Genomic DNA, 27,405 nt, shown 5'->3' on the forward strand with positions numbered 1-27,405 from the left:
CATTATGCATGCAAATTGTGTTTTATGTGCGACCATGACCTATTCTAGAAGCACAGGGTCAGAATTATACTGGTGCGTGGAAACAAACTGAAAATGTAAAAATTCAATGGCAAAATTGCTGTCTTTTTCTACTCATTCACAAATAGTTAATGAATGTTATTAAATATGTACAGCAAAATGGAAGGCGTTTCAAATAGAAATCATGCTTCAAAAAACAGTCAAATGAAAAATTATAATATATCCCTCCAGGTGTGACACTTGACATTTGCAGAGTGTCAAACCCCCCAGAAAATGTATAGATATGGCCGAAATAGCTCAGTTGGGAGAGCGTTAGACTGAAGATCTAAAGGTCCCGGGTTTCGGCGAAATGCTTTTTCTTCACCATTTACATTTTAAGGAGATATTAATCAAAGCACATAGACTGATCATGATCAAAAGGCCTAAAAATCTTAACTATCTACAGAAAACAAAATGTTAAAAATTTGAGAAACGGTAACTTTTTCCTTTTGAACACATGAATGTTTTTTAGTAATTTTTCCTCTATTTTGTTTTATTTCAGATTGACTTAGCTGTAAGAGGATTAAAAGGTAACCTGATAGCTGAAACAGACAGCACTTATCAGACACTAGCTGAATGATTATAGTCAGCTTGTTTGACTTTGAAACACTGAGGCATTACTGAGACAAATGTCCTTAAAAAATATGCTGTGGACAAAGTCAAAAAGGCAAAAAACACAAGCTGAACACAGGTCCATCATCTTTAATTTGAAATATAGGAGGTTTCTACTTTAATGGTGAGACAAAGCATCTACATATTTGACATTGCTCCAGTGAGTAGAGCCCACTTAAAAATGTATGGGTTGCTTGTCTCTGCAAGCAAAAGCTGGGCACTAAACTGGCATACTTGCAATGCTGGATGGTTCAGAGTGAAAACACCTATAGGCTGACAATAGTAATTGCAGGTGTTGATTAACTCATTGTGCAAAATAATTTCTAAAATGTGGTCACTTTGGGAGGTTTTCTGCTGTTTTGGTACTCTGCAAATTTCATCTGCAAGGTATTCCTGCAAAATCTGCATTGCAAAACCCAAATAGGGCTCTTCCTTTCAAAGCCCTGCTGTGTGGCCAAACAGTAGTTTCTGAAGAAATGTGGTGCATCACCGCATTTGTGAGAAATCTAACATTTCTAATATCCAAACAAAATAAATGGAGGTTTAAAAATTAATGCAGACGAAAAGTACGCATATAAAAAATGTTATTTATTGACTTTTTTGGGGTGGTGTGACGTTTTTAATCACAAGGAATGGTAACATTTCTGCTGACTAGCATGGAAGGAGTTAAGTTCCAATTGCATATTGAAGCGGTCTAAGGTGAGCTGTCTAATACCGAGCGGTCTAAGGCGCTGCGTTCAGGTCGCAGTCTCCCCTGGAGGCGTGGGTTCAAATCCCACTTCTGACATCAACATTTAATTTCAAGAAACTTTATCTTCATTTATTGATTAGATGAGGTCAAACAAAACTTAGTAATGTGGTTTTGAAAAATTTCCTGAGAGTCTTTGGAGTGAATCTGAATTTGTCCTCTCAAAAAAGAACTCTAGGAACATCAAACAGATTTTTTGTGCATATGTCTGTTGTTCTTTTGGCACTAGAAAAATCCTTTGGACAGTCAATGAGGAGGGACTATTTCACCTCTTTGTGTTCTCTGTCCCTATTAGGGTAGGGAATCAACCTTCTACAGTGCTGTCATGAAATATATCTAGAAACGGATTTGCTGGTAAGTCTACTTTCATAGTTTTCACCTCATACATCAATAGACCATAACGATACTTAATAAACAAAAACTTAACAAGTAGGTAATCATAGTTTAAAAAATGTGAAATGCCCATGTCATTCTGACATGTTTCAGCACATTTTGGGACAAATGGTCTCACTTTTAACAATCAATAAAATATTTTCTCTAAATTTTTGTCTCTTTTTTGCTCCAATTGTTGGAGCAAAATATGCTGTGGACAACGTCAAAAAGGCAAAAAACACAAGCTCCACACAGGTCCGTCATCTTTAATTTGAAATATAGGAGGTTTCTACTTTAATGGTGAGACAAAGCATCTACATATTTGACATTGCTCCAGTGAGTAGAGCCCACTTAAAAATGTATGGGTTGCTTGCCTCTGCAAGCAAAAGCTGGGCACTAAACTGGCATACTTGCAATGCTGGATGGTTCAGAGTGAAAACACCTATAGGCTGACAATAGTAATTGCAGGTGTTGATTAACTCATTGTGCAAAATAATTTCTAAAATGTGGTCACTTTGGGAGGTTTTCTGCTGTTTTGGTACTCTGCAAATTTCATCTGCAAGGTATTCCTGCAAAATCTGCATTGCAAAACCCAAATAGGGCTCTTCCTTTCAAAGCCCTGCTGTGTGGCCAAACAGTAGTTTCTGAAGAAATGTGGTGCATCACCGCATTTGTGAGAAATCTAACATTTCTAATATCCAAACAAAATAAATGGAGGTTTAAAAATTAATGCAGACGAAAAGTACGCATATAAAAAATGTTATTTATTGACTTTTTTGGGGTGGTGTGAAAAGTTTTTAATCACAAGGAATGGTAACATTTCTGCTGACTAGCATGGAAGGAGTTAAGTTCCAATTGCATATCGAAGGACGATACCAGATGATCACAGCCGCAACAAAATCTCCCCCCAGGACGGACGTCTTTCCAGCGGGACGAGACTGCAGCTCGAGACCTGGTGAGAAAATATATCATCTTACCTAACCTTCTGTATTCACGTCCGGCTGGGAGGAGATAGTTGGCTGTCTTCTCTGAACCCTTAAACTGACCACGTTTGAAAGTCCTGAGCCTACGGACCCGGTCAGGTATATAATTCCTTAATTGTCTGTGTGTATTATCCGGTCTAACCAATTCGGAGGGTGTATCTAGAATCCATCTAGTATCTGATAAAAACTATTTCATACTGCACTAGGGCTACTAGAAGCATACAGAGCAGAGTGCAAAGGGGCTGTTTCCACTGAGTTATCACCCTGGTTCCGACCTTAGACGGTCGAAGAAGTTATATATATATATCAGATATATACATATAGGTGCTCACGTCCGGCCATACGCCCACGGTATAAACTGGGCCCGGTGACGTGAATGACACGGTATATACATTTTTAAGGAAAGAGGTGATTACTAATTTTTCCCCCTCTGCTGAAATATCAACCACCTATCTAGAAGTGATTACCACTATTTACTATACCTAAAGTGACAAAAAGCCCAGCCCTAGTTGCCTTGGTAACAAAAGAACAGTGAAAGGGATAAGGAATACATTCATAATAGTTTTTTTTTATGTTTGAAGTATTGATGCATTGTTGTGACACGCCTGTCCGCAGCTCTCATATTGAATATACTGCCATACTGGTTAGACTGCTATTTCAGCTGCATTTCCTGAATGCAAAGTGTTTAATAATCACGCTACATTATCTGTATTCAGTCCGGAGGATATAAAATATAAAATGTAATAAGTTGTTTTATAGTATACACACAGTAACCCTTCAAGCATATTTATAATTACGGTAATCTAAAAGTTTAATTGTCTGCCTTATCTGCTTTGCCTCTCTGCTTTGCTGTTTTGGTTGTTTGCATACGTGATTGTTACCTCAGCCAGCCTGAAAAGGAAAAAAATATAGATAGGGAGACGTACTGAGCAAATTCTCTGTCACTCTGGTTCCGGTCCTGCTCTCGGCTTGACCGATGATCGCAGAAGTCTGAACTGTGTCTCTCCCAGTGGGCAAGTGGGAGTAGGGGCTTGACTACTCTCAGTGATTTTCCAATCTCTAAGTGGTTGGTAACTTCTTGCGGGTTTCCCACCGGACATCATCTGGCTAAGATGATGGTGTTTTAGCTGCAGCATAGGTTCATAAGTTATATGGGTGGAAGGGTAATTTCAATTACCGTGTTGATGTGACTGAGTGATTGCTCTCTCCCTGAAAAGTATGGTTTGCCCAGGTGTAGATTTTTCACCTCTACAAATCAGGCTGGCATATGGATAGGTAAATTGCGAATTGTTTTGGTGTCAAGGATTCGCAGTATTTGATGTCAGTACCAGTTTTAAATTCATTGTCTTTTGTCTTTTGTAGTGTGTATAATTTGCAGGAGGCGTACTAGCATGTGGTTAAAATTTTTGAATGCATTCTATGTGTGTATACATATATATGTTGTGAAATTAGAGAATTGGATAAACTGGTTTTGTTCTGCATACTATAATTATAAGGTTAGTTGGTTCAGGTAGAAAGAGAATTACTTGAATGGTAATTGCTTGATTTGTACAGATATCTCTGTGAGATCCGAGGTCTATTGTTACTTTTTAGTTATTGTTTTACTAATGTCACTACATTTCTCTATGAGATGGTTTTCTTTGAAAGGTTTTAGAGCGAAAGTTTTGAGGAAACAGAAATTTTAACAATTTATAAGGTATTTTTATACTACGCAGTTTCTGGATACACAAGATTTGTGAAATACTCTGGTGTTAGTTGTTGGTTAATTCCCTATATTACTGTGTTCAAGATAGCTAGACATCACTATGTTCACTGAAGACCCCTTTACTCGGACATAAGGAGTACATACAGCTTTTACAGTCACATATCCAACTGTTCATAACCCCGTGAGAATTTGTTTCAAGACGCCCACATACATATGTTTTTCAGATATACTCAGAATTCAGATGATAGAATGGGTGGGAGCAGTCAGTCAATATCTATAAGACAGATATGACCCATAGTGGAGTGAGAAAGAAAATGTACGTTAAGAAACCCTCTGATCACGAGGGGAGGAGCATTAGATAAGAAGGGATAGAAGAATGTGTTAATGAGTGGAGAGCAGCGTCCCAGCCTCAGGTATTATGAGGTGTTACAGGACCCTGAAGCATTTTATAAGATGGCAGAGGAAGTTAGGAAAAAAGGCATGAGGAGAGGAATATAACAAGATTGCTGAATTTTGTGCAAAACAAATATTTACACAGGAAGATGTCAGTTGCAATATCTGCATTACATTCATTTATACATCTATATACATTCCCGATGACTGGACGTGTGCCAGCTGTCAAACGCAGAATGCAGAATATCGTGAGACTTGTTCTGACTGTCAGATGACCAACCCAAAGAGCCGTACCTTCTTTCCAACTATTTATATAGACGGCACGTCTTGTGCTACATCCTGTCCAGCATCCATTATAGTTTTATTAATTAATGTAATTTATGAAAAGAATAATGAAGAAAAAGATGAATATGACATGGAGGTATATAAGTAAACAGAACCGGAGGAGACAGGAAATAAATAGCTCAGACTGATAATCTACAGTATTTATCGTTATATGGTGAGGGGACATAATTATCATCATCATCTTTTAAGCCTCAAAGCTCATACTTTTATACACAATCTACTACATGCAAGGACTCCTGGAAATGCCAGGAGACAGATACCCTAGTAAACAGCTCGCCCCCCCCCACAAAAATACAGTAGAGAAACAACATCTCTCACCCAGACAGAGGTTGAGGATACTCCTCTCAAATTCCTGGTGGGTCCCGATGCAATCAGAAGATTGATCAGGGACATTGATCTACTTGCTGAAGAAGTATGTAGTCTTTTTTTTTTTTTTTTTTTTTTACAGGACACATCTGTAGATCATGTGGGCGTTGAACTAATGGCACTGATCCCAGACTCAATATTGGCAGGCTGAAAATCCAGTTTGTAAAGGTGGGGCCGAAGCCAGTAGCCCTGCTGCCAAGGAAATTGCAATATTCATCCTATTTCACCCTCCATTTCATAATTTGCAATTATTTCTATGAAGTTATGGATAATACATGACGTATGTGCTGTCAATGAAGTTATAGTACTGAACACATCTATGGTACCAAATCCACACACTATGTTTTTTTTATCAATTCTATTTATTTTTCTATGGTTTACGGTGATTGACCTGGCCAATGCTTTCTTCAGTTTATTTCTACATGCTGCAAGCCAGTACCTGTTTGTTTTCACATGAGGGCCAGCAATATATTTGGACTATGATGCCTCAAGGGGCACAGTATAGCCTCTCTATGTTCACCCGAGCCATGACCACGGTCCTGGAGCCCTGGAAGAGGATACATCCCACAGCCACTTCGTTTTACAATATATATGGATGACCTCTTCCCCTGACTGAAGACAGCCAAGCCAATACTGCTCTTCTACACATGCAACCTTTTTATAATTATTTCAAGACTTTCCAAGAAGGTAATCAGTGTGTTTTATATACTAAATTGCAATCACATTTTCACAGCTCTAGGACTGCCAGGCTATACCGAACTGTTTTGTCTGTTTGTCATGAAGAAGCCTGACCATGTAAATGGAGTCCTAACACAGCTTCACGGAGGAAGACAATGCCCTCCTGGCTTCTACTCTCCAAGACTTGACCAAGTGGCTCGTGGAGTCCCAACTTGCATGAGAACCGTGTTTGCAACCCACCTGTGCTGGACAAAGCTTCTGATATTTTTATGGGTCACCAGTTGAAGATCCTGGCCCAAAGCACCTGTCTGCAATGCCCTACTCTGCTCCCGGACGTCACCATCTCCAGATGTGCTGTCCATAATTCAGCTACTCTTCTACCTCTGCCAAAGGGGGGAGGAAGATGGAGGATGAAAACCACATCTCTGACACATTAGTGGAAGAGGTAGTCGACTCTGAAATGGCTGAACGCGATTGTCTTGCTGTCATGAGGCAAGAGAACACCTGGAAGATCCTGACCTGATGCTCATTGTGGATAGACCAAGGTATGCAGACCAAGAAGGCCGTTCGCACACTGGTATAGCAGTAGCCACAGAAGTAACTTGCTGCCAGCAAAACCACTGCCTATATCCAAAAGGACTGCAGGCCTTGACAGAAGCATACGAGAGGTCCACTCAACATGAAGCTATCAAGATCAATCTGGAGAGAAAGAGACTTCATCACGGCTAACGGAACGCCGGTCAGACACCACAAAGCCATGCAAGAATTAATGGAGTCCTTGTTGATGCCAGGAAGAGTTGCGGTGGTAAAAGTAAAAGCACACACACTGGAGACACTTCAAGGGAAGCAGTGGGCAACAGGCTAGCTGAAGTAACAGCAAAAGAAGCAGCAGTAATACCGGTTGACACGGAAACAGAGGAAAAGGAATAACACTCCAGAAACAAGTATCCAAGGAAGAAAAGAAGAAATGGACCTAAGATGAAGTTATACAGGATGAAATACACCTAAGGATGAACAAGGAAAATTTAAGGCCTCGAACAAAACTTTACATACTTGATGCTATACAGGAAACAGGGGTCATAGCATAAGAGTTTAGTCTTTCCCTTGGGTCACAAACACGCACAAGTATAATTGCCTATATGTAGACTAAGTTTAAAAACATGTGACTAAAATGCATTTTCGAGTCTTTTCATCCATCCCAGATCCTGAGGACATAGGAGCCCACCAGATCCTGCCCGGTGACTGAGTCCTCATCACCAAGAGGTTCAACAGACGTACCCTTGAACCTAGAGATGACAGCCTGTTCCAAGTCCTGTCAACTATCGCAGCAGTCCATGGGTCCTCGCTTCCCACTGCAAGGAGATGCCGGATCCAGAGTCCAGTAGCGGCTGCCACTCTTCATCCCTCTGGCACTTATCCTTCTCCCAGCTCAAGGGGTAGTCAATCACCAAGGGGTAGTCACTCATGAGAAGGGCATACTGACTTTCTGGTATAATGTCTCCACCCCAAGAGTAACATATCAATTTGACTACTGTCTCACAATAAGAATGTCCAGGCCCCATGGCACAGTTTCATATCAGGTTTAATACACAATTCATCTGTGTCACTACTGCTGAAATAGGGGAAGGTTCAAACTGGGAGGATTAGTCTCTTGTTGGGTGGCACACTGGTGAAAGTGACTGGAGACATCAACCAGCCCAGGCCCTACAGCGAAGGGACAAATGGGGAATAAGCCTATTAAGTCGCATGACCCTGTCCAAAGCCCATTTTAAGGGTCAGAGTGGCCTTCCAGATTCAATACTCCCTGTCACTGCCACTCACTGCCCCAAGGAGGGATGCATAGTTCTGTACCTTACTATTGACAACCCTTCAGAGTATGAGCAAGGGTTATATGTACTAGGCTCAAGTACTAAACTTGGGAGGGAAAATGGTGACACAAAAGGTAAATTTTGGCTAAGAAGCATAGATACCAGTGGGGGCACACAGGGAGCACCTGACAAATTCAAAGTCGAGAACGAGACAATAGTTGTGTTTAAACCCACCATCCCCGCAAATAAGAATGCAAAGCGGATAAACTATTTATACAATAATCAACAACGGTTTATAAAATACACTGGGGATGCCATGAAGGCAATTATTGACCCATTAAGTTTGCAAAAGTTATTTTATGTCCTTTGATCATATTTTCTTTAATTCTATGCTGCATAGTGCCATGCCTTAAGAAAATGATGATGAAAACTATGGAAACCACAGTGATGACCATGCATGCCGATTTTGAAGATCCCCTGTATGAAAGATGTCCCAATGAAAACATGCAAGCACCACCTCCGGAATATGCCTGCTTGAAGCAAGCCAATGAGGGAAAGTCCAGGATCTGACTTCCTCCTGTGCAAAGTCCGTTAGGAGGGGGTCCATCTACTAGAGATGGGTCGTCTCGTATATACGGTGAAGATTAGTTAGTTAGGTTCCAGCAATGTTGAGATAGGTAGGCTGGGAGGACAGATCGATAGGTTCGACGAGATTAGGATTTTGATTTTGCATATCTCCAAAGGAGGGACTGTTAAGGGAAGAATATATGGCACATGAATATATACAAGAATCAAAACTGTATCACTATATGGACGCTTTGCTGGATATTGGGATCATGTTGCTTTAAGATACTTCTGATTTTCTTATATTTTCTTATATTTTCTTAGAGTTGTTTCTGTATGGTATCATTCACCTAAGCTTCACCAAATATTGAATAAACTGGGTGGACCAGGGTAAGCCAAGCTAGAAAACAATACTTGTGTATATAAGTATTGTTTAGCAATGTGGGAGCAGTAAACGGTAACCCAGAAGTGTACATAATGATTGTGTAGCGACCTGAGAAAAGCAAATAGTAACTGGAAATATGTCCATGATGTAACTGATGATGTAGCTCAAATTCTGTTATAAAAGCTGTACACGTTTGATTAAAGACAGAGAAGAATCATACTGACACGATACCCTCTTGTCTTGTGTATTCTTTCCTCGAGTATACGTATACCTTGTGCCAAAGCTACAATTCGGCCACAGACAATTAAGACGGGTCGCACCTTAGTGTGACAGAATCATCACTTGCAATGCTGGATGGTTCAGAGTGAAAACACCTATAGGCTGACAATAGTAATTGCAGGTGTTGATTAACTCATTGTGCAAAATAATTTCTAAAATGTGGTCACTTTGGGAGGTTTTCTGCTGTTTTGGTACTCTGCAAATTTCATCTGCAAGGTATTCCTGCAAAATCTGCATTGCAAAACCCAAATAGGGCTCTTCCTTTCAAAGCCCTGCTGTGTGGCCAAACAGTAGTTTCTGAAGAAATGTGGTGCATCACCGCATTTGTGAGAAATCTAACATTTCTAATATCCAAACAAAATAAATGGAGGTTTAAAAATTAATGCAGACGAAAAGTACGCATATAAAAAATGTTATTTATTGACTTTTTTGGGGTGGTGTGACAAGTTTTTAATCACAAGGAATGGTAACATTTCTGCTGACTAGCATGGAAGGAGTTAAGTTCCAATTGCATATCGAAGCGGTCTAAGGCAAGCGGTCTAAGGCGAGCGGTCTAATACCGAGCGGTCTAAGGTGCTGCGTTCAGGTCGCAGTCTCCCCTCGAGGCGTGGGTTCAAATCCCACTTCTGACATTTAATTTCAAGAAACTTTATCTTCATTTATTGATTAGATGAGGTCAAACAAAACTTAGTAATGTGGTTTTGAAAAATTTCCTGAGAGTCTTTGGAGTGAATCTGAATTTGTCCTCTCAAAAAAGAACTCTAGGAACATCAAACAGATTTTTTGTGCATATGTCTGTTGTTCTTTTGGCACTAGAAAAATCCTTTGGACAGTCAATGAGGAGGGACTATTTCACCTCTTTGTGTTCTCTGTCCCTATTAGGGTAGGGAATCAACCTTCTACAGTGCTGTCATGAAATATATCTAGAAACGGATTTGCTGGTAAGTCTACTTTCATAGTTTTCACCTCATACATCAATAGACCATAACGATATTTAATAAACAAAAACTTAACAAGTAGGTAATCATAGTTTAAAAAATGTGAAATGCCCATGTCATTCTGACATGTTTCAGCACATTTTGGGACAAATGGTCTCACTTTTAACAATCAATAAAATATTTTCTCTAAATTTTTGTCTCTTTTTTGCTCCAATTGTTTGCATCTCATAAAAAATAAAACTTGATGTAACATTATGCATGCAAATTGTGTTTTATGTGCGACCATGACCTATTCTAGAAGCACAGGGTCAGAATTATACTGGTGCATGGAGACAAACTGAAAATGTAAAAATTCAATGGCAAAATTGCTGTCTTTTTCTACTCATTCACAAATAGTTAATGAATGTTATTAAATATGTACAGCAAAATGGAAGGCGTTTCAAATAGAAATCATGCTTCAAAAAACAGTCAAATGAAAAATTATAATATATCCCTCCAGGTGTGACACTTGACATTTGCAGAGTGTCAAACCCCCCAGAAAATGTATAGATATGGCCGAAATAGCTCAGTTGGGAGAGCGTTAGACTGAAGATCTAAAGGTCCCTGGTCCAATCCCGGGTTTCGGCAAAATGCTTTTTCTTCACCGTTTACATTTTAAGGAGATATTAAACAAAGCACATGGACTGATCATGATCAAAAGGCCTAAAAATCTTAACTATCTACAGAAAACAAAATGTTAAAAATTTGAGAAACGGTAACTTTTTCCTTTTGAACACATGAATGTTTTTTAGTAATTTTTCCTCTATTTTGTTTTATTTCAGATTGACTTAGCTGTAAGAGGATTAAAAGGTAACCTGATAGCTGAAACAGACAGCACTTATCAGACACTAGCTGAATGATTATAGTCAGCTTGTTTGACTTTGAAACACTGAGGCATTACTGAGACAAATGTCCTTAAAAAATATGCTGTGGACAAAGTCAAAAAGGCAAAAAACACAAGCTCCACACAGGTCCGTCATCTTTAATTTGAAATATAGGAGGTTTCTACTTTAATGGTGAGACAAAGCATCTACATATTTGACATTGCTCCAGTGAGTAGAGCCCACTTAAAAATGTATGGGTTGCTTGTCTCTGCAAGCAAAAGCTGGGCACTAAACTGGCATACTTGCAATGCTGGATGGTTCAGAGTGAAAACACCTATAGGCTGACAATAGTAATTGCAGGTGTTGATTAACTCATTGTGCAAAATAATTTCTAAAATGTGGTCACTTTGGGAGGTTTTCTGCTGTTTTGGTACTCTGCAAATTTCATCTGCAAGGTATTCCTGCAAAATCTGCATTGCAAAACCCAAATAGGGCTCTTCCTTTCAAAGCCCTGCTGTGTGGCCAAACAGTAGTTTCTGAAGAAATGTGGTGCATCACCGTATTTGTGAGAAATCTAACATTTCTAATATCCAAACAAAATAAATGGAGGTTTAAAAATTAATGCAGAAAGAAAAGTACGCATATAAAAAATGTTATTTATTGACTTTTTTGGGGTGGTGTGACAAGTTTTTAATCACAAGGAATGGTAACATTTCTGCTGACTAGCATGGAAGGAGTTAAGTTCCAATTGCATATCGAAGCAGTCTAAGGCGAGCGGTCTAATACCGAGCGGTCTAAGGTGCTGCGTTCAGGTCGCAGTCTCCCCTGGAGGCGTGGGTTCAAATCCCACTTCTGACATCAACATTTAATTTCAAGAAACTTTATCTTCATTTATTGATTAGATGAGGTCAAACAAAACTTAGTAATGTGGTTTTGAAAAATTTCCTGAGAGTCTTTGGAGTGAATCTGAATTTGTCCTCTCAAAAAAGAACTCTAGGAACATCAAACAGATTTTTTGTGCATATGTCTGTTGTTCTTTTGGCACTAGAAAAATCCTTTGGACAGTCAATGAGGAGGGACTATTTCACCTCTTTGTGTTCTCTGTCCCTATTAGGGTAGGGAATCAACCTTCTACAGTGCTGTCATGAAATATATCTAGAAACGGATTTGCTGGTAAGTCTACTTTCATAGTTTTCACCTCATACATCAATAGACCATAACGATACTTAATAAACAAAAACTTAACAAGTAGGTAATCATAGTTTAAAAAATGTGAAATGCCCATGTCATTCTGACATGTTTCAGCACATTTTGGGACAAATGGTCTCACTTTTAACAATCAATAAAATATTTTCTCTAAATTTTTGTCTCTTTTTTGCTCCAATTGTTTGCATCTCATAAAAAATAAAACTTGATGTAACATTATGCATGCAAATTGTGTTTTATGTGCGACCATGACCTATTCTAGAAGCACAGGGTCAGAATTATACTGGTGCATGGAGACAAACTGAAAATGTAAAAATTCAATGGCAAAATTGCTGTCTTTTTCTACTCATTCACAAATAGTTAATGAATGTTATTAAATATGTACAGCAAAATGGAAGGCGTTTCAAATAGAAATCATGCTTCAAAAAACAGTCAAATGAAAAATTATAATATATCCCTCCAGGTGTGACACTTGACATTTGCAGAGTGTCAAACCCCCCAGAAAATGTATAGATATGGCCGAAATAGCTCAGTTGGGAGAGCATAAGACTGAAGATCTAAAGGTCCCTGGTCCAATCCCGGGTTTCGGCAAAATGCTTTTTCTTCACCGTTTACATTTTAAGGAGATATTAAACAAAGCACATGGACTGATCATGATCAAAAGGCCTAAAAATCTTAACTATCTACAGAAAACAAAATGTTAAAAATTTGAGAAACGGTAACTTTTTCCTTTTGAACACATGAATGTTTTTTAGTAATTTTTCCTCTATTTTGTTTTATTTCAGATTGACTTAGCTGTAAGAGGATTAAAAGGTAACCTGATAGCTGAAACAGACAGCACTTATCAGACACTAGCTGAATGATTATAGTCAGCTTGTTTGACTTTGAAACACTGAGGCATTACTGAGACAAATGTCCTTAAAAAATATGCTGTGGACAAAGTCAAAAAGGCAAAAAAACACAAGCTCCACACAGGTCCGTCATCTTTAATTTGAAATATAGGAGGTTTCTACTTTAATGGTGAGACAAAGCATCTACATATTTGACATTGCTCCAGTGAGTAGAGCCCACTTAAAAATGTATGGGTTGCTTGTCTCTGCAAGCAAAAGCTGGGCACTAAACTGGCATACTTGCAATGCTGGATGGTTCAGAGTGAAAACACCTATAGGCTGACAATAGTAATTGCAGGTGTTGATTAACTCATTGTGCAAAATAATTTCTAAAATGTGGTCACTTTGGGAGGTTTTCTGCTGTTTTGGTACTCTGCAAATTTCATCTGCAAGGTATTCCTGCAAAATCTGCATTGCAAAACCCAAATAGGGCTCTTCCTTTCAAAGCCCTGCTGTGTGGCCAAACAGTAGTTTCTGAAGAAATGTGGTGCATCACCGCATTTGTGAGAAATCTAACATTTCTAATATCCAAACAAAATAAATGGAGGTTTAAAAATTAATGCAGACGAAAAGTACGCATATAAAAAATGTTATTTATTGACTTTTTTGGGGTGGTGTGACAAGTTTGTAATCACAAGGAATGGTAACATTTCTGCTGACTAGCATGGAAGGAGTTAAGTTCCAATTGCATATCCAAGTCAGGATGGCCGAGCGGTCAAAGGCACAGCGTTCAGGTCGCAGTCTCCCCTGGAGGCGTGGGTTCAGATCCCACTTCTGACATCAACATTTAATTTCAAGAAACTTTATCTTCATTTATTGATTAGATGAGGTCAAACAAAACTTAGTAATGTGGTTTTGAAAAATTTCCTGAGAGTCTTTGGAGTGAATCTGAATTTGTCCTCTCAAAAAAGAACTCTAGGAACATCAAACAGATTTTTTGTGCATATGTCTGTTGTTCTTTTGGCACTAGAAAAATCCTTTGGACAGTCAATGAGGAGGGACTATTTCACCTCTTTGTGTTCTCTGTCCCTATTAGGGTAGGGAATCAACCTTCTACAGTGCTGTCATGAAATATATCTAGAAACGGATTTGCTGGTAAGTCTACTTTCATAGTTTTCACCTCATACATCAATAGACCATAACGATACTTAATAAACAAAAACTTAACAAGTAGGTAATCATAGTTTAAAAAATGTGAAATGCCCATGTCATTCTGACATGTTTCAGCACATTTTGGGACAAATGGTCTCACTTTTAACAATCAATAAAATATTTTCTCTAAATTTTTGTCTCTTTTTTGCTCCAATTGTTTGCATCTCATAAAAAATAAAACTTGATGTAACATTATGCATGCAAATTGTGTTTTATGTGCGACCATGACCTATTCTAGAAGCACAGGGTCAGAATTATACTGGTGCATGGAGACAAACTGAAAATGTAAAAATTCAATGGCAAAATTGCTGTCTTTTTCTACTCATTCACAAATAGTTAATGAATGTTATTAAATATGTACAGCAAAATGGAAGGCGTTTCAAATAGAAATCATGCTTCAAAAAACAGTCAAATGAAAAATTATAATATATCCCTCCAGGTGTGACACTTGACATTTGCAGAGTGTCAAACCCCCCAGAAAATGTATAGAAATGGCCGAAATACCTCAGTTGGGAGAGCGTTAGACTGAAGATCTAAAGGTCCCTGGTCCAATCCCGGGTTTCGGCAAAATGCTTTTTCTTCACCGTTTACATTTTAAGGAGATATTAAACAAAGCACATGGACTGATAATGATCAAAAGGCCTAAAAATCTTAACTATCTACAGAAAACAAAATGTTAAAAATTTGAGAAACGGTAACTTTTTCCTTTTGAACACATGAATGTTTTTTAGTAATTTTTCCTCTATTTTGTTTTATTTCAGATTGACTTAGCTGTAAGAGGATTAAAAGGTAACCTGATAGCTGAAACAGACAGCACTTATCAGACACTAGCTGAATGATTATAGTCAGCTTGTTTGACTTTGAAACACTGAGGCATTACTGAGACAAATGTCCTTAAAAAATATGCTGTGGACAAAGTCAAAAAGGCAAAAAACACAAGCTGAACACAGGTCCGTCATCTTTAATTTGAAATATAGGAGGTTTCTACTTTAATGGTGAGACAAAGCATCTACATATTTGACATTGCTCCAGTGAGTAGAGCCCACTTAAAAATGTATGGGTTGCTTGTCTCTGCAAGCAAAAGCTGGCCACTAAACTGGCATACTTGCAATGCTGGATGGTTCAGAGTGAAAGCACCTATAGGCTGACAATAGTAATTGCAGGTGTTGATTAACTCATTGTGCAAAATAATTTCTAAAATGTGATCACTTTGGGAGGTTTTCTGCTGTTTTGGTACTCTGCAAATTTCATCTGCAAGGTATTCCTGCAAAATCTGCATTGCAAAACCCAAATAGGGCTCTTCCTTTCAAAGACCTGCTGTGTGGCCAAACAGTAGTTTCTGAAGAAATGTGGTGCATCACCGCATTTGTGAGAAATCTAACATTTCTAATATCCAAACAAAATAAATGGAGGTTTAAAAATTAATGCAGACGAAAAGTACGCATATAAAAAATGTTATTTATTGACTTTTTTGGGGTGTGTGACAAGTTTTTAATCACAAGGAATGGTAACATTTCTGCTGACTAGCATGGAAGGAGTTAAGTTCCAATTGCATATCGAAGCGGTCTAAGGCGAGCGGTCTAAGGCGCTGCGTTCAGGTCGCAGTCTCCCCTGGAGGCTTGGGTTCCAATCCCACTTCTGACATCAACATTTAATTTCAAGAAACTTTATCTTCATTTATTGATTAGATGAGGTCAAACAAAACTTAGTAATGTGGTTTTGAAAAATTTCCTGAGAGTCTTTGGAGTGAATCTGAATTTGTCCTCTCAAAAAAGAACTCTAGGAACATCAAACAGATTTTTTGTGCATATGTCTGTTGTTCTTTTGGCACTAGAAAAATCCTTTGGACAGTCAATGAGGAGGGACTATTTCACCTCTTTGTGTTCTCTGTCCCTATTAGGGTAGGGAATCAACCTTCTACAGTGCTGTCATGAAATATATCTAGAAACGGATTTGCTGGTAAGTCTACTTTCATAGTTTTCACCTCATACATCAATAGACCATAACGATACTTAATAAACAAAAACTTAACAAGTAGGTAATCATAGTTTAAAAAATGTGAAATGCCCATGTCATTCTGACATGTTTCAGCACATTTTGGGACAAATGGTCTCACTTTTAACAATCAATAAAATATTTTCTCTAAATTTTTGTCTCTTTTTTGCTCCAATTGTTTGCATCTCATAAAAAATAAAACTTGATGTAACATTATGCATGCAAATTGTGTTTTATGTGCGACCATGACCTATTCTAGAAGCACAGGGTCAGAATTATACTGGTGCATGGAGACAAACTGAAAATGTAAAAATTCAATGGCAAAATTGCTGTCTTTTTCTACTCATTCACAAATAGTTAATGAATGTTATTAAATATGTACAGCAAAATGGAAGGCGTTTCAAATAGAAATCATGCTTCAAAAAACAGTCAAATGAAAAATTATAATATATCCCTCCAGGTGTGACACTTGACATTTGCAGAGTGTCAAACCCCCCAGAAAATGTATAGAAATGGCCGAAATACCTCAGTTGGGAGAGCGTTAGACTGAAGATCTAAAGGTCCCTGGTCCAATCCCGGGTTTCGGCAAAATGCTTTTTCTTCACCGTTTACATTTTAAGGAGATATTAAACAAAGCACATGGACTGATAATGATCAAAAGGCCTAAAAATCTTAACTATCTACAGAAAACAAAATGTTAAAAATTTGAGAAACGGTAACTTTTTCCTTTTGAACACATGAATGTTTTTTAGTAATTTTTCCTCTATTTTGTTTTATTTCAGATTGACTTAGCTGTAAGAGGATTAAAAGGTAACCTGATAGCTGAAACAGACAGCACTTATCAGACACTAGCTGAATGATTATAGTCAGCTTGTTTGACTTTGAAACACTGAGGCATTACTGAGACAAATGTCCTTAAAAAATATGCTGTGGACAAAGTCAAAAAGGCAAAAAACACAAGCTGAACACAGGTCCGTCATCTTTAATTTGAAATATAGGAGGTTTCTACTTTAATGGTGAGACAAAGCATCTACATATTTGACATTGCTCCAGTGAGTAGAGCCCACTTAAAAATGTATGGGTTGCTTGTCTCTGCAAGCAAAAGCTGGCCACTAAACTGGCATACTTGCAATGCTGGATGGTTCAGAGTGAAAGCACCTATAGGCTGACAATAGTAATTGCAGGTGTTGATTAACTCATTGTGCAAAATAATTTCTAAAATGTGATCACTTTGGGAGGTTTTCTGCTGTTTTGGTACTCTGCAAATTTCATCTGCAAGGTATTCCTGCAAAATCTGCATTGCAAAACCCAAATAGGGCTCTTCCTTTCAAAGACCTGCTGTGTGGCCAAACAGTAGTTTCTGAAGAAATGTGGTGCATCACCGCATTTGTGAGAAATCTAACATTTCTAATATCCAAACAAAATAAATGGAGGTTTAAAAATTAATGCAGACGAAAAGTACGCATATAAAAAATGTTATTTATTGACTTTTTTGGGGTGTGTGACAAGTTTTTAATCACAAGGAATGGTAACATTTCTGCTGACTAGCATGGAAGGAGTTAAGTTCCAATTGCATATCGAAGCGGTCTAAGGCGAGCGGTCTAAGGCGCTGCGTTCAGGTCGCAGTCTCCCCTGGAGGCTTGGGTTCCAATCCCACTTCTGACATCAACATTTAATTTCAAGAAACTTTATCTTCATTTATTGATTAGATGAGGTCAAACAAAACTTAGTAATGTGGTTTTGAAAAATTTCCTGAGAGTCTTTGGAGTGAATCTGAATTTGTCCTCTCAAAAAAGAACTCTAGGAACATCAAACAGATTTTTTGTGCATATGTCTGTTGTTCTTTTGGCACTAGAAAAATCCTTTGGACAGTCAATGAGGAGGGACTATTTCACCTCTTTGTGTTCTCTGTCCCTATTAGGGTAGGGAATCAACCTTCTACAGTGCTGTCATGAAATATATCTAGAAACGGATTTGCTGGTAAGTCTACTTTCATAGTTTTCACCTCATACATCAATAGACCATAACGATACTTAATAAACAAAAACTTAACAAGTAGGTAATCATAGTTTAAAAAATGTGAAATGCCCATGTCATTCTGACATGTTTCAGCACATTTTGGGACAAATGGTCTCACTTTTAACAATCAATAAAATATTTTCTCTAAATTTTTGTCTCTTTTTTGCTCCAATTGTTTGCATCTCATAAAAAATAAAACTTGATGTAACATTATGCATGCAAATTGTGTTTTATGTGCGACCATGACCTATTCTAGAAGCACAGGGTCAGAATTATACTGGTGCATGGAGACAAACTGAAAATGTAAAAATTCAATGGCAAAATTGCTGTCTTTTTCTACTCATTCACAAATAGTTAATGAATGTTATTAAATATGTACAGCAAAATGGAAGGCGTTTCAAATAGAAATCATGCTTCAAAAAACAGTCAAATGAAAAATTATAATATATCCCTCCAGGTGTGACACTTGACATTTGCAGAGTGTCAAACCCCCCAGAAAATGTATAGATATGGCCGAAATAGCTCAGTTGGGAGAGCGTAAGACTGAAGATATAAAGGTCCCTGGTCCAATCCCAGGTTTCGGCAAAATGCTTTTTCTTCACCGTTTACATTTTAAGGAGATATTAAACAAAGCACATGGACTGATCATGATCAAAAGGCCTAAAAATCTTAACTATCTACAGAAAACAAAATGTTAAAAATTTGAGAAACGGTAACTTTTTCCTTTTGAACACATGAATGTTTTTTAGTAATTTTTCCTCTATTTTGTTTTATTTCAGATTGACTTAGCTGTAAGAGGATTAAAAGGTAACCTGATAGCTGAAACAGACAGCACTTATCAGACACTAGCTGAATGATTATAGTCAGCTTGTTTGACTTTGAAACACTGAGGCATTACTGAGACAAATGTCCTTAAAAAATATGCTGTGGACAAAGTCAAAAAGGCAAAAAAACACAAGCTCCACACAGGTCCGTCATCTTTAATTTGAAATATAGGAGGTTTCTACTTTAATGGTGAGACAAAGCATCTACATATTTGACATTGCTCCAGTGAGTAGAGCCCACTTAAAAATGTATGGGTTGCTTGTCTCTGCAAGCAAAAGCTGGGCACTAAACTGGCATACTTGCAATGCTGGATGGTTCAGAGTGAAAACACCTATAGGCTGACAATAGTAATTGCAGGTGTTGATTAACTCATTGTGCAAAATAATTTCTAAAATGTGGTCACTTTGGGAGGTTTTCTGCTGTTTTGGTACTCTGCAAATTTCATCTGCAAGGTATTCCTGCAAAATCTGCATTGCAAAACCCAAATAGGGCTCTTCCTTTCAAAGCCCTGCTGTGTGGCCAAACAGTAGTTTCTGAAGAAATGTGGTGCATCACCGCATTTGTGAGAAATCTAACATTTCTAATATCCAAACAAAATAAATGGAGGTTTAAAAATTAATGCAGACGAAAAGTACGCATATAAAAAATGTTATTTATTGACTTTTTTGGGGTGGTGTGACAAGTTTGTAATCACAAGGAATGGTAACATTTCTGCTGACTAGCATGGAAGGAGTTAAGTTCCAATTGCATATCGAAGTCAGGATGGCCGAGCGGTCAAAGGCACAGCGTTCAGGTCGCAGTCTCCCCTGGAGGCGTGGGTTCAGATCCCACTTCTGACATCAACATTTAATTTCAAGAAACTTTATCTTCATTTATTGATTAGATGAGGTCAAACAAAACTTAGTAATGTGGTTTTGAAAAATTTCCTGAGAGTCTTTGGAGTGAATCTGAATTTGTCCTCTCAAAAAAGAACTCTAGGAACATCAAACAGATTTTTTGTGCATATGTCTGTTGTTCTTTTGGCACTAGAAAAATCCTTTGGACAGTCAATGAGGAGGGACTATTTCACCTCTTTGTGTTCTCTGTCCCTATTAGGGTAGGGAATCAACCTTCTACAGTGCTGTCATGAAATATATCTAGAAACGGATTTGCTGGTAAGTCTACTTTCATAGTTTTCACCTCATACATCAATAGACCATAACGATACTTAATAAACAAAAACTTAACAAGTAGGTAATCATAGTTTAAAAAATGTGAAATGCCCATGTCATTCTGACATGTTTCAGCACATTTTGGGACAAATGGTCTCACTTTTAACAATCAATAAAATATTTTCTCTAAATTTTTGTCTCTTTTTTGCTCCAATTGTTTGCATCTCATAAAAAATAAAACTTGATGTAACATTATGCATGCAAATTGTGTTTTATGTGCGACCATGACCTATTCTAGAAGCACAGGGTCAGAATTATACTGGTGCATGGAGACAAACTGAAAATGTAAAAATTCAATGGCAAAATTGCTGTCTTTTTCTACTCATTCACAAATAGTTAATGAATGTTATTAAATATGTACAGCAAAATGGAAGGCATTTCAAATAGAAATCATGCTTCAAAAAACAGTCAAATGAAAAATTATAATATATCCCTCCAGGTGTGACACTTGACATTTGCAGAGTGTCAAACCCCCCAGAAAATGTATAGATATGGCCGAAATAGCTCAGTTGGGAGAGCGTTAGACTGAAGATCTAAAGGTCCCGGGTTTCGGCAAAATGCTTTTTCTTCACCATTTACATTTTAAGGAGATATTAAACAAAGCACATGGACTGATCATGATCAAAAGGCCTAAAAATCTTAACTATCTACAGAAAACAAAATGTTAAAAATTTGAGAAACGGTAACTTTTTCCTTTTGAACACATGAATGTTTTTTAGTAATTTTTCCTCTATTTTGTTTTATTTCAGATTGACTTAGCTGTAAGAGGATTAAAAGGTAACCTGATAGCTGAAACAGACAGCACTTATCAGACACTAGCTGAATGATTATAGTCAGCTTGTTTGACTTTGAAACACTGAGGCATTACTGAGACAAATGTTCTTAAAAAATATGCTGTGGACAAAGTCAAAAAGGCAAAAAACACAAGCTCCACACAGGTCCGTCATCTTTAATTTGAAATATAGGAGGTTTCTACTTTAATGGTGAGACAAAGCATCTACATATTTGACATTGCTCCAGTGAGTAGAGCCCACTTAAAAATGTATGGGTTGCTTGCCTCTGCAAGCAAAAGCTGGGCACTAAACTGGCATACTTGCAATGCTGGATGGTTCAGAGTGAAAACACCTATAGGCTGACAATAGTAATTGCAGGTGTTGATTAACTCATTGTGCAAAATAATTTCTAAAATGTGGTCACTTTGGGAGGTTTTCTGCTGTTTTGGTACTCTGCAAATTTCATCTGCAAGGTATTCCTGCAAAATCTGCATTGCAAAACCCAAATAGGGCTCTTCCTTTCAAAGTCCTGCTGTGTGGCCAAACAGTAGTTTCTGAAGAAATGTGGTGCATCACCGTATTTGTGAGAAATCTAACATTTCTAATATCCAAACAAAATAAATGGAGGTTTAAAAATTAATGCAGACGAAAAGTACGCATATAAAAAATGTTATTTATTGACTTTTTTGGGGTGGTGTGACAAGTTTGTAATCACAAGGAATGGTAACATTTCTGCTGACTAGCATGGAAGGAGTTAAGTTCCAATTGCATATCGAAGTCAGGATGGCCGAGTGGTCTAAGGCGCAGCGTTCAGGTCGCAGTCTCCCCTGGAGGCGTGGGTTCAAATCCAACTGCTGACATCAACATTTAATTTCAAGAAACTTTATCTTCATTTATTGATTAGATGAGGTCAAACAAAACTTAGTAATGTGGTTTTGAAAAATTTCCTGAGAGTCTTTGGAGTGAATCTGAATTTGTCCTCTCAAAGAAGAACTCTAGGAACATCAAACAGATTTTTTGTGCATATGTCTGTTGTTCTTTTGGCACTAGAAAAATCCTTTGGACAGTCAATGAGGAGGGACTATTTCACCTCTTTGTGTTCTCTGTCCCTATTAGGGTAGGGAATCAACCTTCTACAGTGCTGTCATGAAATATATCTAGAAACGGATTTGCTGGTAAGTCTACTTTCATAGTTTTCACCTCATACATCAATAGACCATAACGATACTTAATTAACAAAAACTTAACAAGTAGGTAATCATAGTTTAAAAAATGTGAAATGCCCATGTCATTCTGACATGTTTCAGCACATTTTGGGACAAATGGTCTCACTTTTAACAATCAATAAAATATTTTCTCTAAATTTTTGTCTCTTTTTTGCTCCAATTGTTTGCATCTCATAAAAAATAAAACTTGATGTAACATTATGCATGCAAATTGTGTTTTATGTGTGACCATGACCTATTCTAGAAGCACAGGGTCAGAATTATACTGGTGCATGGAGACAAACTGAAAATGTAAAAATTCAATGGCAAAATTGCTGTCTTTTTCTACTCATTCACAAATAGTTAATGAATGTTATTAAATATGTACAGCAAAATGGAAGGCGTTTCAAATAGAAATCATGCTTCAAAAAACAGTCAAATGAAAAATTATAATATATCCCTCCAGGTGTGACACTTGACATTTGCAGAGTGTCAAACCCCCCAGAAAATGTATAGATATGGCTGAAATAGCTCAGTTGAGAGAGCGTTAGACTGAAGATCTAAAGGTCCCTGGTCCAATCCCGGGTTTCGGCAAAATGCTTTTTCTTCACCGTTTACATTTTAAGGAGATATTAAACAAAGCACATGGACTGATCATGATCAAAAGGCCTAAAAATCTTAACTATCTACAGAAAACAAAATGTTAAAAATTTGAGAAACGGTAACTTTTTCCTTTTGAACACATGAATGTTTTTTAGTAATTTTTCCTCTATTTTGTTTTATTTCAGATTGACTTAGCTGTAAGAGGATTAAAAGGTAACCTGATAGCTGAAACAGACAGCACTTATCAGACACTAGCTGAATGATTATAGTCAGCTTGTTTGACTTTGAAACACTGAGGCATTACTGAGACAAATGTCCTTAAAAAATATGCTGTGGACAAAGTCAAAAAGGCAAAAAAACACAAGCTCCACACAGGTCCGTCATCTTTAATTTGAAATATAGGAGGTTTCTACTTTAATGGTGAGACAAAGCATCTACATATTTGACATTGCTCCAGTGAGTAGAGCCCACTTAAAAATGTATGGGTTGCTTGTCTCTGCAAGCAAAAGCTGGGCACTAAACTGGCATACTTGCAATGCTGGATGGTTCAGAGTGAAAACACCTATAGGCTGACAATAGTAATTGCAGGTGTTGATTAACTCATTGTGCAAAATAATTTCTAAAATGTGGTCACTTTGGGAGGTTTTCTGCTGTTTTGGTACTCTGCAAATTTCATCTGCAAGGTATTCCTGCAAAATCTGCATTGCAAAACCCAAATAGGGCTCTTCCTTTCAAAGCCCTGCTGTGTGGCCAAACAGTAGTTTCTGAAGAAATGTGGTGCATCACCGCATTTGTGAGAAATCTAACATTTCTAATATCCAAACAAAATAAATGGAGGTTTAAAAATTAATGCAGACGAAAAGTACGCATATAAAAAATGTTATTTATTGACTTTTTTGGGGTGGTGTGACAAGTTTGTAATCACAAGGAATGGTAACATTTCTGCTGACTAGCATGGAAGGAGTTAAGTTCCAATTGCATATCGAAGTCAGGATGGCCGAGCGGTCAAAGGCCGAGCGGTCAAAGGCACAGCGTTCAGGTCGCAGTCTCCCCTGGAGGCGTGGGTTCAGATCCCACTTCTGACATCAACATTTAATTTCAAGAAACTTTATCTTCATTTATTGATTAGATGAGGTCAAACAAAACTTAGTAATGTGGTTTTGCAAAATTTCCTGAGAGTCTTTGGAGTGAATCTGAATTTGTCCTCTCAAAAAAGAACTCTAGGAACATCAAACAGATTTTTTGTGCATATGTCTGTTGTTCTTTTGGCACTAGAAAAATCCTTTGGACAGTCAATGAGGAGGGACTATTTCACCTCTTTGTGTTCTCTGTCCCTATTAGGGTAGGGAATCAACCTTCTACAGTGCTGTCATGAAATATATCTAGAAACGGATTTGCTGGTAAGTCTACTTTCATAGTTTTCACCTCATACATCAATAGACCATAACGATACTTAATAAACAAAAACTTAACAAGTAGGTAATCATAGTTTAAAAAATGTGAAATGCCCATGTCATTCTGACATGTTTCAGCACATTTTGGGACAAATGGTCTCACTTTTAACAATCAATAAAATATTTTCTCTAAATTTTTGTCTCTTTTTTGCTCCAATTGTTTGCATCTCATAAAAAATAAAACTTGATGTAACATTATGCATGCAAATTGTGTTTTATGTGCGACCATGACCTATTCTAGAAGCACAGGGTCAGAATTATACTGGTGCATGGAGACAAACTGAAAATGTAAAAATTCAATGGCAAAATTGCTGTCTTTTTCTACTCATTCACAAATAGTTAATGAATGTTATTAAATATGTACAGCAAAATGGAAGGCATTTCAAATAGAAATCATGCTTCAAAAAACAGTCAAATGAAAAATTATAATATATCCCTCCAGGTGTGACACTTGACATTTGCAGAGTGTCAAACCCCCCAGAAAATGTATAGTTATGGACGAAATAGCTCAGTTGGGAGAGCGTTAGACTGAAGATCTAAAGGTCCCGGGTTTCGGCAAAATGCTTTTTCTTCACCATTTACATTTTAAGGAGATATTAAACAAAGCACATGGACTGATCATGATCAAAAGGCCTAAAAATCTTAACTATCTACAGAAAACAAAATGTTAAAAATTTGAGAAACGGTAACTTTTTCCTTTTGAACACATGAATGTTTTTTAGTAATTTTTCCTCTATTTTGTTTTATTTCAGATTGACTTAGCTGTAAGAGGATTAAAAGGTAACCTGATAGCTGAAACAGACAGCACTTATCAGACACTAGCTGAATGATTATAGTCAGCTTGTTTGACTTTGAAACACTGAGGCATTACTGAGACAAATGTCCTTAAAAAATATGCTGTGGACAAAGTCAAAAAGGCAAAAAACACAAGCTCCACACAGGTCCGTCATCTTTAATTTGAAATATAGGAGGTTTCTACTTTAATGGTGAGACAAAGCATCTACATATTTGACATTGCTCCAGTGAGTAGAGCCCACTTAAAAATGTATGGGTTGCTTGCCTCTGCAAGCAAAAGCTGGGCACTAAACTGGCATACTTGCAATGCTGGATGGTTCAGAGTGAAAACACCTATAGGCTGACAATAGTAATTGCAGGTGTTGATTAACTCATTGTGCAAAATAATTTCTAAAATGTGGTCACTTTGGGAGGTTTTCTGCTGTTTTGGTACTCTGCAAATTTCATCTGCAAGGTATTCCTGCAAAATCTGCATTGCAAAACCCAAATAGGGCTCTTCCTTTCAAAGTCCTGCTGTGTGGCCAAACAGTAGTTTCTGAAGAAATGTGGTGCATCACCGTATTTGTGAGAAATCTAACATTTCTAATATCCAAACAAAATAAATGGAGGTTTAAAAATTAATGCAGACGAAAAGTACGCATATAAAAAATGTTATTTATTGACTTTTTTGGGGTGGTGTGACAAGTTTGTAATCACAAGGAATGGTAACATTTCTGCTGACTAGCATGGAAGGAGTTAAGTTCCAATTGCATTTCGAAGTCAGGATGGCCGAGTGGTCTAAGGCGCAGCGTTCAGGTCGCAGTCTCCCTTGGAGGCGTGGGTTCAAATCCCACTTCTGACATCAACATTTAATTTCAAGAAACTTTATCTTCATTTATTGATTAGATGAGGTCAAACAAAACTTAGTAATGTGGTTTTGAAAAATTTCCTGAGAGTCTTTGGAGTGAATCTGAATTTATCCTCTCAAAGAAGAACTCTAGGAACATCAAACAGATTTTTTGTGCATATGTCTGTTGTTCTTTTGGCACTAGAAAAATCCTTTGGACAGTCAATGAGGAGGGACTATTTCACCTCTTTGTGTTCTCTGTCCCTATTAGGGTAGGGAATCAACCTTCTACAGTGCTGTCATGAAATATATCTAGAAACGGATTTGCTGGTAAGTCTACTTTCATAGTTTTCACCTCATACATCAATAGACCATAACGATACTTAATTAACAAAAACTTAACAAGTAGGTAATCATAGTTTAAAAAATGTGAAATGCCCATGTCATTCTGACATGTTTCAGCACATTTTGGGACAAATGGTCTCACTTTTAACAATCAATAAAATATTTTCTCTAAATTTTTGTCTCTTTTTTGCTCCAATTGTTTGCATCTCATAAAAAATAAAACTTGATGTAACATTATGCATGCAAATTGTGTTTTATGTGTGACCATGACCTATTCTAGAAGCACAGGGTCAGAATTATACTGGTGCATGGAGACAAACTGAAAATGTAAAAATTCAATGGCAAAATTGCTGTCTTTTTCTACTCATTCACAAATAGTTAATGAATGTTATTAAATATGTACAGCAAAATGGAAGGCGTTTCAAATAGAAATCATGCTTCAAAAAACAGTCAAATGAAAAATTATAATATATCCCTCCAGGTGTGACACTTGACATTTGCAGAGTGTCAAACCCCCCAGAAAATGTATAGATATGGCTGAAATAGCTCAGTTGGGAGAGCGTTAGACTGAAGATCTAAAGGTCCCTGGTCCAATCCCGGGTTTCGGCAAAATGCTTTTTCTTCACCGTTTACATTTTAAGGAGATATTAAACAAAGCACATGGACTGATCATGATCAAAAGGCCTAAAAATCTTAACTATCTACAGAAAACAAAATGTTAAAAATTTGAGAAACGGTAACTTTTTCCTTTTGAACACATGAATGTTTTTTAGTAATTTTTCCTCTATTTTGTTTTATTTCAGATTGACTTAGCTGTAAGAGGATTAAAAGGTAACCTGATAGCTGAAACAGACAGCACTTATCAGACACTAGCTGAATGATTATAGTCAGCTTGTTTGACTTTGAAACACTGAGGCATTACTGAGACAAATGTCCTTAAAAAATATGCTGTGGACAACGTCAAAAAGGCAAAAAACACAAGCTCCACACAGGTCCGTCATCTTTAATTT

The 27,405-nt window shown here is 37.4% G+C and overlaps 2 non-coding genes across 2 annotated transcripts; both read left to right on the top strand.

The window, feature by feature from the left end:
* Positions 1-10,787: 10,787 nt before the first annotated feature.
* On the top strand, positions 10,788-10,860 carry TRNAF-GAA (transfer RNA phenylalanine (anticodon GAA)). The gene has a single exon. It is a non-coding gene; the product is annotated as a tRNA-Phe (tRNA).
* A 15,122-nt stretch (positions 10,861-25,982) lies between these two features.
* TRNAL-CAG (transfer RNA leucine (anticodon CAG)) lies at positions 25,983-26,065 on the top strand. The gene has a single exon. It is a non-coding gene; the product is annotated as a tRNA-Leu (tRNA).
* The last annotated feature ends 1,340 nt before the right edge of the window (positions 26,066-27,405 follow it).

Source organism: Dendrobates tinctorius, unplaced genomic scaffold (genome assembly GCF_039654945.1).
Source record: "Dendrobates tinctorius isolate UK_male_01 unplaced genomic scaffold, ASM3965494v1 ptg000350l, whole genome shotgun sequence".
In the NCBI taxonomy this organism is placed as follows: domain Eukaryota; kingdom Metazoa; phylum Chordata; class Amphibia; order Anura; family Dendrobatidae; genus Dendrobates; species Dendrobates tinctorius.